Consider the following 16,748-nt stretch of genomic DNA (forward strand, 5'->3'; position numbering starts at 1 on the left):
TGATACCTACTCTACACCCACACAGGTACACACAGGTACACACAGGTACACACACACACACACACACACACACGTTAATACCTACTCGACATACACCAACACTCGTCTCAGCCTTCTGTGTTGTTGTGTGGGTCTGATGTGACATGTTCATCAGTGATCTAAGCCGCTCAGCGCTGGAGAGAAGAGAAGGCTTGTCTTGGCTCACCGCAGGCTCATTTTAGGAAATGGAAAAGGACGTCTCTGTCTCACATCACTGTGGGATACAAAATAGGGATTCTTAGCATAGAAAATTCTGAGTCTGTGTGATGGTTTGAAGTGTTATATTGGGTTTTGTCAGCTGATATTGAAGAAGGAAGAGAACAGGATTGTTTGGTGTTTGTCTGTACCTGTACCCATACTGAGTTACAAGAGATGGGGAAACCAATACTACAGTAGGCTACACACAGTGTGTAGTCTCTTTTAGAACCACAGACGCCCTGCTGTCTCTCCTGTGGCCCTCATTTTGTACTATAGAGGGTCGGCCATTGGTGAAAAGAATTTTTTAAACTTGTTTCTCCGAGGCAACATCCTTTTCTAACAAACAATATCATTTCTTGGTTGTATCTCATCCCCAGCCTCATAATACTCAAGTTAAGAACCCGTCAGAAACCCTGATGCCCAAACTTGCAGTAGAGGTTTATTAAGCGGACTGAGTGGTTTTACAAAGACACACACAGAGACAGAGTCAGGCTTACAGTAATGAGTTTATGTGAAGACCCGTTCTTCTGTTCACCTCATTGACAGTGTTGTGGCACCGTAAAAAGACTCCACAAGCAAAACATGCCCCTGTGTTGACTCTCCCTGCTGAAGCGAATGCTCCCCCTTGTGCATTCTGTCTATTTTTCTCTCCTCTCCCCTCTCTCTCTCTCTCTCTCTCTCTCTCTCTCTCTCTCTCTCTCTCTCTTTCTTTCTCTCTCTCTCTCTCTTTCTGTTGTTCTGTCAGTCTCTCAATTCAATTCAATTTGCTTTATTGGCAGCTTACTTTGGATATTTACAACATTAAGATCATAAGAATCAAAATTGTCAACGGGACAACAGTAACAACAATAACCAAGAGTCAAAATAACCATACATTGAACAATAACAATAAGCATACAATAGAGGACATGTGCAGGTTGATTGGTCTGTCAGACACTGTCCCTCATCTTATCGCAGGCAGCAATGTAGTGAGCTGCCAACCCACAGCTCTCTGCTTCCTCCCCCAACAGGATGGGTAGCCTATTCTCATCAGAGAGGTCTTTGAAACCTGGTTTTATATTTGTGATATTTTGTCAGGAAATGCAGCTCTGTCTCAGGTTCTGCTGTGGTGCCGTGGTTGCACAGCCTTACCTCTACTTGGAGCCAGGTTTTCCTGTGTCTACCCTTCTCAATGGCAAGGCTGTGCTCACTGAGCCCGTACTCTGTCAAGGTTTTTCTAAGGTTTTGATCAGTAACCATGGTCAAATAGTAAGCCATGGTGTACTGTCGATTTAGGGCTAGATAGCACTGCATTTTTCTTTGTGCTTGTACTTGTGTTTCCCAAGTAGTTTTGTTTTAATTGTGTAATTTGTTTTATTCTGATTGATTGGATGTTCTGGCCCTGAGGCTTCAGTGTATTAGTAGAACCGGTTTGTGAACTCAGCCCCAGGACCAAATCCAAATCAAATCAAATCAAATGTTATTTGTCACATACACATGGTTAGCAGATGTTAATGTGAGTGTAGCGAAATGCTTGTGCTTCTAGTTCCGACAATGCAGTAATAACCAACAAGTAATCTAGCTAACAATTCCAAAACTACTACCTTATAAACACAAGTGTAAGGGAATAAAGAATATGTACATAAAGATATATGAATGAGTGATGGTACAGAGCGGCATAGGCAAGATACAGTAGATGGTATTGAGTGCAGTATATACATATGAGATGAGTATGTAAACAAAGTGGCATAGTTAAAGTGGCTAGTGATACATGTATTACATAAGGATGCAGTAGATGATATAGAGTACAGTATATACGTATACATATGAGATGAATAATGTAGGGTATGTAAACATTATATTAGGTAGCATTGTTTAAAGTGGCTAGTGATATATTTTACATCATTTCCCATCAATTCCCATTATTAAAGTGGCTGGAGTTGAGTCAGTGTGTTGGCAGCAGCCACTCAATGTTAGTGGTGGCTGTTTAACAGTCTGATGGCCTTGAGATAGAAGCTGTTTTTCAGTCTCTCGGTCCCAGCTTTGATGCACCTGTACTGACCTCGCCTTCTGGATGATAGCGGGGTGAACAGGCAGTGGCTCAGGTGGTTGTTGTCCTTGATGATCTTTATGGCCTTCCTGTGACATCGGGTGGTTTAGGTGTCCTGGGGGGCAGGTAGTTTGCCCCCTGTGCAGACCTCACTACCCTCTGGAGAGCCTTACGGTTGTGGGCGGAGCAGTTGCCGTACCAGGCGGTGATACAGCCCGACAGGATGCTCTCGATTGTGCATCTGTAGAAGTTTGTGAGTGCTTTTGGTGACAAGCCGAATTTCTTCAGCCTCCTGAGTTTGAAGAGGCGCTGCTGCGCCTTCTTCACGATGCTGTCTGTGTGGGTGGACCATTTCAGTTTGTCTGTGATGTGTACGCCGAGGAACTTAAAACTTACTACCCTCTCCACTACTGTCCCATCGATGTGGATAGGGGGGTGTTCCCTCTGCTGTTTCCTGAAGTCCACAATCATCGCCTTAGTTTTGTTGACGTTGAGTGTGAGGTTATTTTCCTGACACCACACTCCGAGGGCCCTCACCTCCTCCCCGTCTCGTCGTTGTTGGTAATCAAGCCTACCACTGTTGTGTCGTCCGCAAACTTGATGATTGAGTTGGAGGCGTGCGTGGCCACGCAGTCGTGGGTGAACAGGGAGTACAGGAGAGGGCTCAGAACGCACCCTTGTGGGGCCCCAGTGTTGAGGATCAGCGGGGTGGAGATGTTGTTGCCTACCCTCACCACCTGGGGGCGGCCCGTCAGGAAGTCCAGTACCCAATTGCACAGGGCGGGGTCGAGACCCAGGGTACTATGGTGTTAAATGACCAGCTGGATGCATACAGGGCTTGGTAATGATATGAGGGTCACTATATTTTAGATGTTTCCAAAACTGAATTCATTTAGCGTTAGCATTAGCAGGCAACATTTTCACAAAAACCAGCAAAAACATTAAATAAATCATTTACCTTTGAAGAACTTCGGATGTTTTCAATGAGGAGACTCTCAGTTAGATATCAAATGTTCAGTTTTTCCTGAAAGATTTTTTGTGCAGAAGAAATCGGTCCATTTGGTGCGTCACGTTTGGCTACCAAAAAAAAACAAAAATTCAGTTATCCAAACGCCGAACTTTTTTCCAAATTAACTCCATAATATCGACTGAAACATGGCAAACGTTGTTTAGAACCAATCCTCAAGGTGTTTTTCACATATCTCTTCAATGATGTATCGTTCCTGGAAGTATGCGTCTCCTTCGGTATCGCATGGTAAAATAATTGCCACTGGGAATTACGCACCAACTTAGACAAAGGACACCGGACGGCCCCCTGGCAAATGTAGTCTCTTATGGCCAATCTTCCAATGATATGCCTACAAATACGTCACAATGCTGCAGACATCTTGGACGAACGGCAGAGCCCATAAGCTCGTTCACAGCATATTCACAGCCATATAAGGAGACCAGAGTAAAACAGAGCCTCAAAAATCCTGCTCATTTCCTGTTTGAAGTTTCATCTTGGTTTCGCCTGTAAGATCAGTTCTGGGGCACTCACAGATAATATCTTTGCAGTTTTGAAAACGTCAGAGTGTTTTCTTTCCAAAGCTGGCAATTATATGCATAGTCGAGCATCTTTTCGTGACAAAATATTGCGCTTAAAACGGGCACGTTTTTTTATCCAATAATGACATAGCGCCCCCATAGGTTGAAGAGGTTAAATTTGAATTTGTTTTTTAATGGTCGAAGAATGCCCTGTGTGCTTTCTCTCTCAGTTCATTCACTGCATCATTATGGTGTCCAGTTGAGATGATTTTTAAACCTAAGTAATTGTAGTGTGTGCACTACTCTATATATTTTGTACCAATAGAGAACTTTGGTCTAATTCCCTGAGATCTGGATATTCTCTGGAAAATCATTATTTTAGTCTTTATTTTAATTTTAGAGCCCAGGTCTGGCAGTACTGCTCTAAGCAGGTCCAGGCTCTGCTGTAGGCCATGTGCTGTGGGTGACAGCAGTCATAGGTCATCTGCGAAGAGTAGGCATTTAATCTCTGAATTGTGGAGACTGACATCAGGGGCTGAGGATTTTTCTAGAATAGTGGCCAATTCGTTGATGTAAATATTGAAGAGTGCAGGGCTCAGATTGCAACCCTGGCGAAGGCCCCGCCCCTGGTTAAAGAATTAAGTAATTTTCTTGCCAATTTTAATGATGCACTTATTGCCAGTATACATTGATTTAATTATGTCATATGTTTTACCCCCTAAACCACTCTTAATAACTTTGTAGAACAGTCATGTATGCCAAATAGATTCAAATGCTTTTTTGAAGTCGATAAAGCAAGCGTATATTTTGGTATTATTTTGGCGGACATGTTTATCTATCAGGGCGTGTAGGGTGTAAATATGATCAGTCATGCGATGTTTTGGTATAAATCCAATTTGGCTTTTACTCAAGACATTGTGCTTATTAAGGAAGTTTAGAACTCTTACATTTATAATACTACAGAAAACCTTCCCCAGGTTACTGTTCACACAAATGCCTCTGTACTTGTTAGGGTCAAATTTGCCTCCTTTCTTAAAGACTGGGGTTATGAGTCCTTGATTCCAGATAACCTACACTTTTATATTAAACCGTTTTAACCTGTTGCGACGAGCAATCCCGTATCCGGGATCCTATTTATAGCCTCAAGCTCATTACCATAACGCAACGTTAACTATTCATGAAAATCGCAAATGAAATGAAATAAATATATTTGCTCTCAAGCTTAGCCTTTTGTTAACAACACTGTCATCTCAGATTTTCAAAATATGCTTTTGAACCATAGCTAAACAAGCATTTGTGTAAGAGTATTGATAGCCTAGCCTAGCCTAGCATTAAGCCTAGCATTCAGCATGCAACATTTTCACAAAAACAAGAAAAGCATTCAAATAAAATCATTTACCTTTGAAGAACTTCAGATGTTTTCAATGAGGAGACTCAGTTAGATAGCAAATGTTCAGTTTTTCCAAAAATATTATTTGTGTAGGACAAATCGCTCCGTTTTGTTCATCACGTTTGGGTAAGAAAAACCCTGAAAATTAAGTCATTACAACGCAAACTTTTTTCCAAATTAACTCCATAATATCGACAGAAACATGGCAAACGTTGTTTAGAATCAATCCTCAAGGTGTTTTTCACAGATCTATCGATGATAAATCATTCGTGGCAGTTTGGTTTCTCCTCTGAAGAAAATGGAACGCGCATGGACCTGGAGATTACGCAATAATTTCGACGGAGGACACCGGGCGGACACCTGGTAAATGTAGTCTCTTATGGTCAATCTTCCAATGATATGCCTACAAATACGTCACAATTCTGCAGACACCTTGGGGAAACGACAGAAAGTGCAGGCTCATTCCTGGCGCATTCACAGCCATATAAGGAGACATTGGAACACAGGGCATTCAAAATCTGGACCATTTCCTGTATGAAATTTCATCTTGATTTCGCCTGTAGCATTAGTTCTGGGGCACTCACAGATAATATCTTTGCAGTTTTGGAAACGTCAGAGTGTTTTCTTTCCAAAGCTGTCAATTACATGCATAGTCGAGCATCTTTTCGTGACAAAATATCTTGTTTAAAACGGGAATGTTTTTTATCCAAAAATTAAAAGAGCGCCCCCTATCTCGAAGAAGTTAAAATAGGCAATTGAAATTTTGCCCTAGTGAGTTTGTGCATCTCATTTAGGATGCCATCAGGTCCACATGATTTTTTCATTTGAGGGCCTGAAATTTCTTATAGGGCTCCTGGTCAGTAATTGGGGAGTCCAGTGGATTTTGATTGTCCTTTATAGCTTTTTCTAATCCATTAAACTTTTAATGAATTTGTCATTGCTCTGCGTTTGTGTCAATTTGAACGGTGTTGTAGAGTGTTTTAAAATGGGTTGTCCGTATGTCACCATTTTGTATAATTTTGCTAATTCCTGTTGTTTAGATTTTGGGGGTGATTTTCCAATTTTGCCATTGGTTGTTTGTGTTTATGGACTCCTCAATTAGCGTCAGCTGCTTGCTGTTGTACTCTGCTTTTTTGTTTCTGAGTGTACGTTTATAGAGTTTTTAAGTCTCACAGTAATGAAGGTGTAATTCACCATTATTTGGGATAGTGTTGGATAGTGTTCTAAGTTTGTTCCTTATCATTTGACAATCTGCATCAAACCAGGTGTCATATGTGGTCTTTTTTGTTTTGTTTGTATCAATTTCAGTTGTGCTTCTTTTGCCATTTGCCTGAATATATAGTTGATGTTTTTTACTGCTAGATTGATGCCTTCTTTACTGTGAGTGAATGTGGTATCCAGAAAGTTATCTAAGACTGTTTGGATATTTTGGTTCCAGGTTGCTTTCTGGTATTCTTCTGTGCTGTTTTGGGCCCATCTGTATGAATTTCTGATGTTGTACAGCTTACTGGGCTGTGAATGTGTGGTTGATTCCATGTCTGTTCTTTTGAGGAACAACGTAATTTGGCTGTGATCAGACAAAGGTGTTAGTGGCTTGACAGTGAATGAGCTGAGAGAGAAAGGGTCAATGTCTGTAATCATATAGTCTACTGTGCTGTGGCCAAGAGGTGAGCAATAGGTGAATCTCCCCAAAGAGTTCCTCCGTAACCTACCATTGACAAAATACAGAACCAGGCTTCTAGAGAGCTGCAACAGTTCCCTTCTGTTTTTGTTGATGGTGCTGTCACTGTTGTTTCTATGGGGAAGATTAAGGCAGTTAGAAACAGTATGGCCTGTATAAAGCTGTCCCCTCGTGTGGTCGTTATATCAGGTAGTGTTCCTGTGTGTGCGCATTTGTGTCCCCACAGACGAGCACATTTCCCTGGGCCTGGAAATGGCACATTTCCTCCTCAAGGGTGGGGAAGCTCTCCTCTGAGTAATATGGGGATTCTGAAAGGGGGGGGATATATATTGAGCAAAGGAACACATATTTTTCTGTCAGTACAAGTTCTTTTTTCAGTTTGAACCAAATGTGATATTTACCAATTTTGAGGGGATCAATTAGATTTTGTAGTTCGGATTTGTACCAAATGATCAGTCCTCCAGAGTCTCTGCCTCTATTGACAGAGCTGTGTTTCTGTGATGACACAATTACCTCTCTGTAGCCTGTGGGACAGTGAGTGACAGTGTCAGCCTTACACCATGTATCCTGCAGAATGATGACGTCAGCATCTTTAAGATTTTTATTGAACTCCAGTGCTAAACTCTTCAGTCCAAAGGTTGATGAGTTTAGGCCCTGAATGTTCCAGATGAATAGCAGTCAGAAATAAGAATAGAAATACAGGAACTATTAAGTTGTTAAGAATGAGATAAACAGGATAACAGCTAACATTTTTTATATTATGTTATATATTCTCCTATTCATTGAACAAGGAAACTTGTAGTACAATAGGTGTGTGTGTGTGTGTGTGTGTGTGTGTGTGTGTGTGTGTGTGTGTGTGTGTGTGTGTGTGTGTGTGTGTTTAGTGCCTTATGTATTGGAGGGGCTGTTTAACCTCACTCAATCCTACAGGGTTCTCCTGTCCTCTGACGACCTTTGCGTAGGTGTGCTGGTCCTGCTGTTGGGCCCTGTGGAGTGGAGGAGGGCCAGTTCTGGGCCGTTGGGCTTCCTCTCTGGTCTGGTAGAGATGGTGGTCTGGTAGTAGGGGTAGTAGGCTGGGCCCAGTCCAGTCTGGCTATGCCGATGGAAGTGGTGGTGCTCTGGTGGTGGATGGGGCCTGTGGGGTGTGCTAGGTCTGGTGTGGCGTAGAGGGGGCCTGGGGCTCCTTGGTGGTGCAGTTTGGTATGGGTCTCTGGGTGGTCCTCTGTCCAGTGCGGCATGGGGTGTTTGTCTACCAAGTGCCATGTCCTTTAGAGACTTGGCAATCATCCCTACTGTCTGCTTCCTCAGGTGGGAGTGGTCATGCAGATGCTCTGGGGTGATTGTTGGGTGGTGAGGAACGTGCATGTTCGGGAGTAGGCCACACCCTCTGGTGATGTCAGTGTTGACTTTCTGAATGGTACGGGGATGAAAGTCTTTGCGGGGCAGCAGAGTGGAGATGGTGATGTGGAAGTTGGGGGACCGCTCAGAGGCCCTCTCTGCTACTCTGTTGACCAGGCTGCCTACTCTCTCCTGCTCCTCTCGCAGGTTGTTGGTGCCGGTGTGAATAATACTGTAGCCTGGTGTGCCAAAGTCAGGCTGGGACAAGATGTGGAGTGCATCCTGTGTTTTTGGGCAATGCATTTTGCACACCTTGTGGTGGGGGAAAGAGTTTATCCTCTTGGATTAATTTCCCATTTGAGTCAATGAGGATGGCACCATATTGGTGGGTTTACGGTCTGGGGCTGGGGTACACAGGGCCTGTGTACGAGGAGGGATGTTTGAGGGTGTGTCGGCTGGGGGGGGGGGGGGCTATGCTACAGCACCCTTTTGATGACAGACAACTCCTTTGCCATCTCCTCCTTTACCTGTCCTAGCTCTCTCCTGATGGTGGCCTTTACCTCCTCAAGCGCTGTGGTAAGGTTCTCTCTCAGCTCCTGGACAGAGTTCTTCATCGGGATCCTGCACTGGTTGGGTCCTGCACTGTCTCACAGCAGGCTGATGGTAGGCTGATGGTAGTGTGGTCATGGCTCTGGTGGTCGTAGGCAGGCATGGGGTAGGATATACCTGATGTGTGTGTCTGGGCCTGGGCTCCTGCTGTTGGAGTTCCTGAGGTGAGGGGAGAGGTCAGGGTGTTGTCCTTGTCTTTTTTAGTTTCCGCTGTCTTCCTTGGGGTGGGGATGTCCCGCACAAAAGTCCTGAGTGCAGCCTCACTGCCCTGGAACCTGAGAGTGCCATTTACCGTCAGAAACCTGTTGTCCTGGTCCTTCTCGCTGTTCTCAAAAATGTGGATTTGCCTTCCCTTACAGATTCCTTTCTTTGTCGTATACCTTAAATGCCTGGTTACAGCTGTATGCCAGGCAGTAGTGTTGTCTGTGTAAAATAACAGGTTTGTAACATTCCTGCTGTGTGAGCAGTCGGCAAACAAAGTGTCCGGGTTCTCCCTCAGAATTCTGTGTTTAAACTGATTCTTCCCATTCTCTGATTTGATTTCTGCTGGAAATGTAAAAATTAAAAGGGGGGGGATCTCTCCCTCTCTGTTTCTGCTGGTGCTGCCTCAGTGACCATGTTTCTATGGTTACCACTAGTAAACAGTTGGAGCTAGATGAATATGGCTAGCACGATTAAAATTGGTTTTGTAACTCACTCTCTGTCAATCTCTCTCTTTCTCTCTCTCTTTCCCTCCCCCCTCCTTCCCTCTCCCCTGGGTGAGATGATATCTCGGTCTCCTTACATAGTGATCCTCCTTGGCAGCCATGTTGTTTTCTCCTGGGAGTGGTTGTGTCTCTCCTCTCCAACCCTGTAGTAACCCCTCCCCAGAGGCTGGCTGCTCTACAGCTGCTGACTCTGTACTTTGTGGCTCATTAACACTGGGGAAAACATCACAGTATCTACATCTCTGCCATGCTGTGGCATTACAGCTGATGTGCTCGTGTCATCGCCTGCTGCTACTGACTAATTCAGGGTCAGATCTATGTTCATCAGTCTGAACCCAAGGTATTAAGAGCTGAACATTAAAGCTGCCCTTGGATAATTTTTCTGTACTGTAGAATAGACTATGGATGAGATGTAGTTATGATGACTATATTGTGAGTCGGATGATAATGCTTGATTCCTGGATCGACAAATAGTATTTCTTGCCAAATAATAGGTTTTGTGCTATTTGCAGAGCTACACCTCCCCCGCCAAACATACATGCGCAACCATCTTGTCAACAGCTTGTGTCAATTACAGAACATTTCCTAGGTTTTTCTACCTGCAGCAATACTGGTGGATAATGCTGGTAATAACGGTAAAAGCCCAGTGCCTCCATTTCCACACCAAAAATGCACGGCCCTAAGTATAGGACACAGATAGAGGAAAGGACATAGGGAATAAAGCTTGCAGCATAGTGTAGAGGACATTGGATGTGGCCTAGTCCTTACATTTCTCTAGTCGCGTGAGGACATCTTCTATAACCTCACTAATTACAGTAAACTCTCTCCATCTTTGTCACACCTAACCACAGTGTGTATGTATAGGAATTCCAACACCCTTAAACAGCTGATCATTCTTCCTCCCCTTGCGTCTGTCTCCCAGTCTTTCTCCCTGTCATGGCTCAGTGCTATCTCTGCGGGTGCAGTGACTGTGAGCACCAGAGAGAAGATGGAGATGGAGAGAGCATCAGTCACCTCAGCCCTGCTCTGTCTGACTAAGTGCCTCCGCCTGATGAATAGCCTGCCAACACAGGAGCCTGCCTCAGATTTCTATATCCCTCTCTTTCTCTCTCATTCTCCCTATCTTTTTTCACTCCTTCTCTCATTTTGTCACTCCCTCGAAATGTAAACTATACACAATTCAAAAACAACATCAGCTATTTCTAGTAGCCAGACACCATACATTTGTGCTAATGGGACACTTGGCAGATGTGGTATTAACTGCTCTCTCAGTTCCCGCCCCAGCCCCTGCATCCAGCGACTCGAGGGAGGTCTGTCAAATGCTCAGTTATGTGGTTGGCCAGGGACCTTATCTCAGCTCACTTAACAAATAGCTGCAGATGACCCTACTGTATGCTTGTTAGCTCTTATGGGAATGAGCAGAATACCTTCTCTGACTTTAAATCTGGTAGTGGGCTTGGTTTTAAAAAATGGACACAATTGATATTTGGGTACAGGACTCGTGTCTTGACATTCTGGTTCTCTTGAAAACATGGTCTCTTAATTTTAAGTGATTATGTATCTGATAAAGGCATTGAAATAAATTATTATAATGTGTTTAGATGTGACAGATTACAGAATGGGGGAGGAGTGGCCATATATGTTAAAACGAAATATTTCTGTTCCCAAGAAATTTGAGCTCCTGGCTGTAGATGTGTCCATAAACCAGAATACACATTTATTTGTTGCTGCCCTCCTGTCGCCATGGCAGATGCTAATGGTGCGTTGACTCTCACTCAACATCAAGAAAACAAAGGAGATGATCATGGACTTCAGGAAACAGCAGAGGGAGCACCCCCTATACACATCAACTGGACAGCAGTGGAGAAGGTGGAAAGTTCTGGGACATACATATCACTGACAAACTGAAATGGTCCACCCACACATACAGTGTGGTGAAGAAGGCGCAACATCGCCTCTTCAACCTCAGGAGTCACCTAAAACCCTCACAAACCTTTACAGGTGCACAATTGAGAGCATCCTGTCGAGCTGCATCACCGCCTAGTACATCAACTGCACTACCCACAACCACAGGGCTCTCCAGAGGGTGGTGCGTTTTGCAAACTACTTACCCTCCAGGACAACTACAGCACCCGATGTCACAGAAATGCCAAAAAGATCAAGAAGGACAACAACCAGACGAGCCACTGCCTGTTCACCCGCTATCATCCAGAAGGCAAGGTCAGTACAGGTGCATCAAAGCTGGGACTGAGAGACTGAAAAACTGTTTTTATCTCAAGGCCATCAGAGTGTTAAATAGGCATCACTAGCACAGAGATGCTGCTGCCTACAATACACAGACTTGAAATCATTGGCCACTTTAATAAATGGAACAGTAGTCACTTTAATAATGTCACTTTCATAATGTTTACACATCTTGCATTACTCATTCAAATGTACAGTTGAAGTCATATGTTTACATACACTTAGGTTGGAGTCATTAAAACTTGTTTTTCAACCACTCCATACATTTCTTGCTAACAAACTATAGTTTTGGCAAGTTGGTTAGGACATCTACTTTATGCATGACACAAGTCATTTTTACAACGATTGTTTACAGACAGATTATTTCACTTTTAATTCACTGTATCACAATTACATACACTAAGTTGACTGTGCTTTTAAACAGCTTGGAAAATTCCAGAAAATTATGTCATGGCTTTAGAAGCTGCTGATAGGCTGATTGACATCATTTGAGTCAATTGGAGGTGTACCCGTGGATGTATTTCAAGACCTACCTTCTATACGCAGTGCCTCTTTGCTTGACATTGTGGGAAAATCAAAAGAAATCAGCCAAGACCTTAGAAAAATAATTGTAGACCTCCACAAGTCTGGTTTATCCCTGGGAGCAATTTTCAAATGACTGAAGGTATGTTCATCTGTACAAACAATAGTACGAAAGTATAAACACCATGGGACCACGCAGCCATCATACAGCTCAGGAAGGAGACGCATTCTGTCTCCTAGAGATTAACATATTTTTTGTGCAAAAAGTGCAAATCAATCCCAAAACAATAGCAAAGGACCTTGTGAAGATGCTGGAGGAAACAGGTACAAAAGTATCTATATCCACAGTAAAATGAGTCCTATATCGACATAACCTGAAAGGGCGCTCAGCAAGGAAGAAACCAATGCTCCAAAACCGCCATTAAAAATCCAGACTACGGTTTGCAACTGCACATGGGAACAAAGATCGTACGATTTGGAGAAATGTCCTCTGGTCTGGTGAAACAAAAATAGAACTGTTTGGCCCATTCAGCAACCTGCCCAGATCAGTGTTGCCCATTTGTCCCTCATTTGTCCCTCCCTGCGTGGTTTTCTACTACAGTGCTCCTTCTACTTTTTGCACCAGTTGGGAGCTCCGACCACCGAGAGGTTCAAAGTTGCCATGGTTATTTCTCTACTGACTGGGCAGGCATTGGAATGGGCCACGGGCAGCTGGGAGAGAGGAGGAGCTGGATTCGAATGAGGGGTTCATGGCTCGGTTCAGAGGTATCTTCGATCATCCACTGGAAGGCAGAGATGGGGGTGAGCACCTACTCCATAATACAGCAGGAGGATCAGACTGCTGCCGAGTATGCGCACACCTTCCGGACAATAGCAGCATCCAGCGGATGGAATGAGCTGGCGCTTTGTACGCTATTCAGAAGAGGACTGCAGATGGAACTGGCCTGTCAGGTTCAGATGGAACTGGCCTGTCGAGACAACAACCTCTCCTTGGACGCACTCATCGCGATGGATAACCTTCTTCGGGAGTGTCGGCACTCTCATCGCTTCTCTCCCTCCCTCAGTGAACACTTTGGATTAGAGCCTAAACCCATGGAGATATGGGTCACAAGCCTCCCCATGACGGAGACAGCTGGGGCTCTGTCTCTATTGTGGTCAAGCAGGGCACCAGCTCCAGCAGTGTCCAATACTTCCCAACTCTGGATCCACAAGAGCAGAGGGATTGTCACGTGATCTTCCACCTCCTGGGGCAGGTGTAAGTATTCCTTCTTCATCACTTTCTGCCAAACCCTTTTTGGTGGTGATCACACTAATTGACTGTCCCTCATGTACTGTTTCTACAGCATTAGTGGATTCTGGTGGCGCGGGGAACTTTATAGACCAGACCCTTGCCTCCTCTCTCAACATCACCTCATACCCGCTCTCCTCTCCTTTTCCAGTTCAAGCCCTCGATAATCGGCCATTAGGTGCAGAGACCATCACACACATCACCAAACCACTCACCCTCACTGTGGAGTCCATCCATCAGGAGAGCATCCCGTAAATTAATCTCCAGAGCACCAGCTCACAAGATAATCCTCGGTCTCCCTTGGCTTTAATGCCACAACCCCACCATCTCATGGTCGATGATGAAAATAACAGACTGGTCACCCGAATGCTGGAGGACCTGCTTCCCCCTTCCCTGTGGTTCCACGTCGGTTGAGAGTCCTGTGGTTGCCCTTCAGCCCAATATCCCGAAGGTATACCAGGACCTGCGAGGGGTATTTTCCAATTCCCACACCACCTGTCTCCCTCCTCATCACCCCTGGGACTGTGCCATCAACCTGCGAACAGGCTCTGTGCCCCCGCACAGACCCATCTACCCTCTGTCGGTGGCTGAAACCACGGCCATGGAGGAGTACATCCATGAGGCGCTCCAACAAGGTTTCATCCGCACGTCCACTTCTCCTGCATCGGCAGGTTTCTTCTTCGTGGCCAAAAAGGATGAAAGGATGGTGGACTCAATTAATCATCACCAAGTACCGTTACCCTCTCCCGTTGGTGTTGGCAGCCATCGAACAGCTCCGCGGGGCCTGGTTCTTTACCAAGTTGGACCTGCAGACCTGCATACGATCTCATCCGCATCCGGGAGGGGGATGAATGGAAGACCGCTTTTAGCCCAATATCTGGTGGAGTACTTTGTGATGCCATTTGGCTTTGCCTATGCTCCTTAAGTGTTCCAGGCATTCATCAATGAGTTCTTTCGGCACATGCTCAGACGCCAGGTGGTTGTGTATATCGACGTCATCCTGGTCTACTCGGTTTCCTTGGAGGATCATATTGCTCATGTCCTAGTGGTTCTCGAACGCCTCCTGGCTAACCACCTGTTTGTCATGGCTGAGAAGTGCCAGTTTCACCTGGAGGCTGTCTCCTTCCTACGCTAACAAATCAGCCCGCAAGGAGTGAAGATGGATGTCAAGAAGGTATACTGGACATTCTGGATCCCAACATCATCCATGATTTCCATCTTCGCCGCCCGGACAGGCCCGCTCCTCATCGTCGGGGCCGTCCCTCTGGCCAGCGTCGTCCTGTGGCTGGAGCCCCGCGTCTGGGGGTAATGTCACGTCTCCGGTTTACTAACCACCGGTCCTGGAACCTTCATTACGCGCACCTGTGCTTCATCATTAGGCACACCTGTACTCCATTACCTCCCATTTATCTGGCACTCCCTTAGGTTTTTTCCCAAGGTAGTATTGTTTCTGTTGTTCATGTCTAGACGCTACTGCTACGTTGTATCGTTCCATGTTTCTTGTTATATTAAACTTACCACCTGCTTTTCGACTCCTAAAGTTTACGTTACAGGTTGTATGTATAAAAGGCAACATTATGCTGACCTCTTCATTTACCTAGGCTTTTGATACTGTTGATCACTCACTGCTAATTCAGAGGCTTTCCTCATTTGGCCTAGACCAGGCTGCATGTAACTGGTTTAAAAATGACTTGACAGATAGAACTCAGTGTGTATCTACTGATGGTGTAAAACAGGTGTCCTTGATATTACGAAATATTTCCCACGGGCCAATTCTAGGTCCTGTACTATTTGTGACTCACCACCTGGAGTCGGTCTTATGTAGCAAAATGTGAAATTGTGTTTTTTAAATTGGATAAAAGTAGAGACTCAGAGCTACAAAATGATATATCATACACTGCATTTGAGGAACAATGGAAAAGTAATTCTTCTTTGAAAGTTGATCAACTTGTAAACTCCCTTTTGAGAAAATCGCCTTTGAATGTTTTGGTATCTAGTGAAGAGCTCTTCTTTGTCTACACCCATTCAGCATCATTTACACCCTCTTACGCTTTAGCCTCACTCTGGCCGATGACATGTTTACCTCTGGTTAACATCAAAACAGCCTAACCAGCTTTTTTTGCAGAAGTTTACTGACACCGGCCATATTCAACGGTGTTGTACACACAACACATAACGTTAGCTAACGAGCTAGCCAGCTAATGTTAGCTAGTTAAACAACAATGAACAAAGTGCCAACAGTGCCTAACAGTAGGCTCTAACTAGAAAAGCAAAAAGCTCTGCGAAACAAATAATAACATCAGCTAGGGAGCCAGCCAGCTCTCTTAGCTAGCTAGCTAACAGTACACTTTAGCTTGAAATGAAACCACTTTCTGTCAAAATTAGAAACGTGTAATATCTGAAAGTGTAGCGTTAGCTATCTACATTATCTTACCTGTATACATCAACATGCATCATGGACGCGTCTCCCTGTCAGGAATGCCATACTGCGGTTGCCCTTAGTTTGAAGATGTAATCCGGAGACAAGTGTTTTCTCCATCTCTTTAGCTATCATACTCTATTTCCATTGATCTCAAAACTTGATCCCTCAGAAAATAGAGAGGAACACTTGCAGCTCAACTACACAATACTTTTAAAAAAGGCACGTTGGACAGGATTCCCAACAGTGACTAATGAGCTCAAATAGACAGACACCTTCAATATGGCAGACCAATCCTTTCTCCTCTCTCGGCATGTCCAGCGCACTCATTATCTCAGCCAATCATGGCTAGTGGAAAGGTTGCCAACTTTTTCTGTGGCTTAACCAACATTTACAGATGGTATACAAGTTTGTTATTTAGGCACATGAAAATTCACATGTTCAAGAAGGCATTTCTGCCAAAAAACGCATTTTGAATTTAAAAAAAATGTACGTTCAAACGGCTCTCATGCGAAGCGTGTCTTACGACATACACCTAGTTTCCTGAATCAGGTCACATTTACATTAACAATATCAACTTGTCTGTAAAAAACTGTAACCTGCACTTGAATTATTTTGTATGCTATTGCTCTCACAGTTGACCAGGCTATATCTGAACTACAGTCTGCCTTCATAGTTTTACAGAAAATCTTAATTGACCTGAAATGAGTATTGAATGCAGGTAAAACTAAGGATATGTTGTTCTCTAGAGCACATA

At 44.3% G+C, this 16,748-nt stretch overlaps 1 protein-coding gene across 1 annotated transcript in view; it reads left to right on the forward strand.

Annotated features, from left to right (window-relative positions):
• Window positions 1-16,748, forward strand: part of stxbp5a (syntaxin binding protein 5a (tomosyn)) — a 164,807-nt gene that overhangs the window by 96,099 nt on the left and 51,960 nt on the right. The window lies entirely within an intron of this gene.

The sequence above is a fragment of the Oncorhynchus nerka genome, linkage group LG24 (assembly GCF_034236695.1).
Source record: "Oncorhynchus nerka isolate Pitt River linkage group LG24, Oner_Uvic_2.0, whole genome shotgun sequence".
Lineage (NCBI taxonomy): Eukaryota > Metazoa > Chordata > Actinopteri > Salmoniformes > Salmonidae > Oncorhynchus > Oncorhynchus nerka.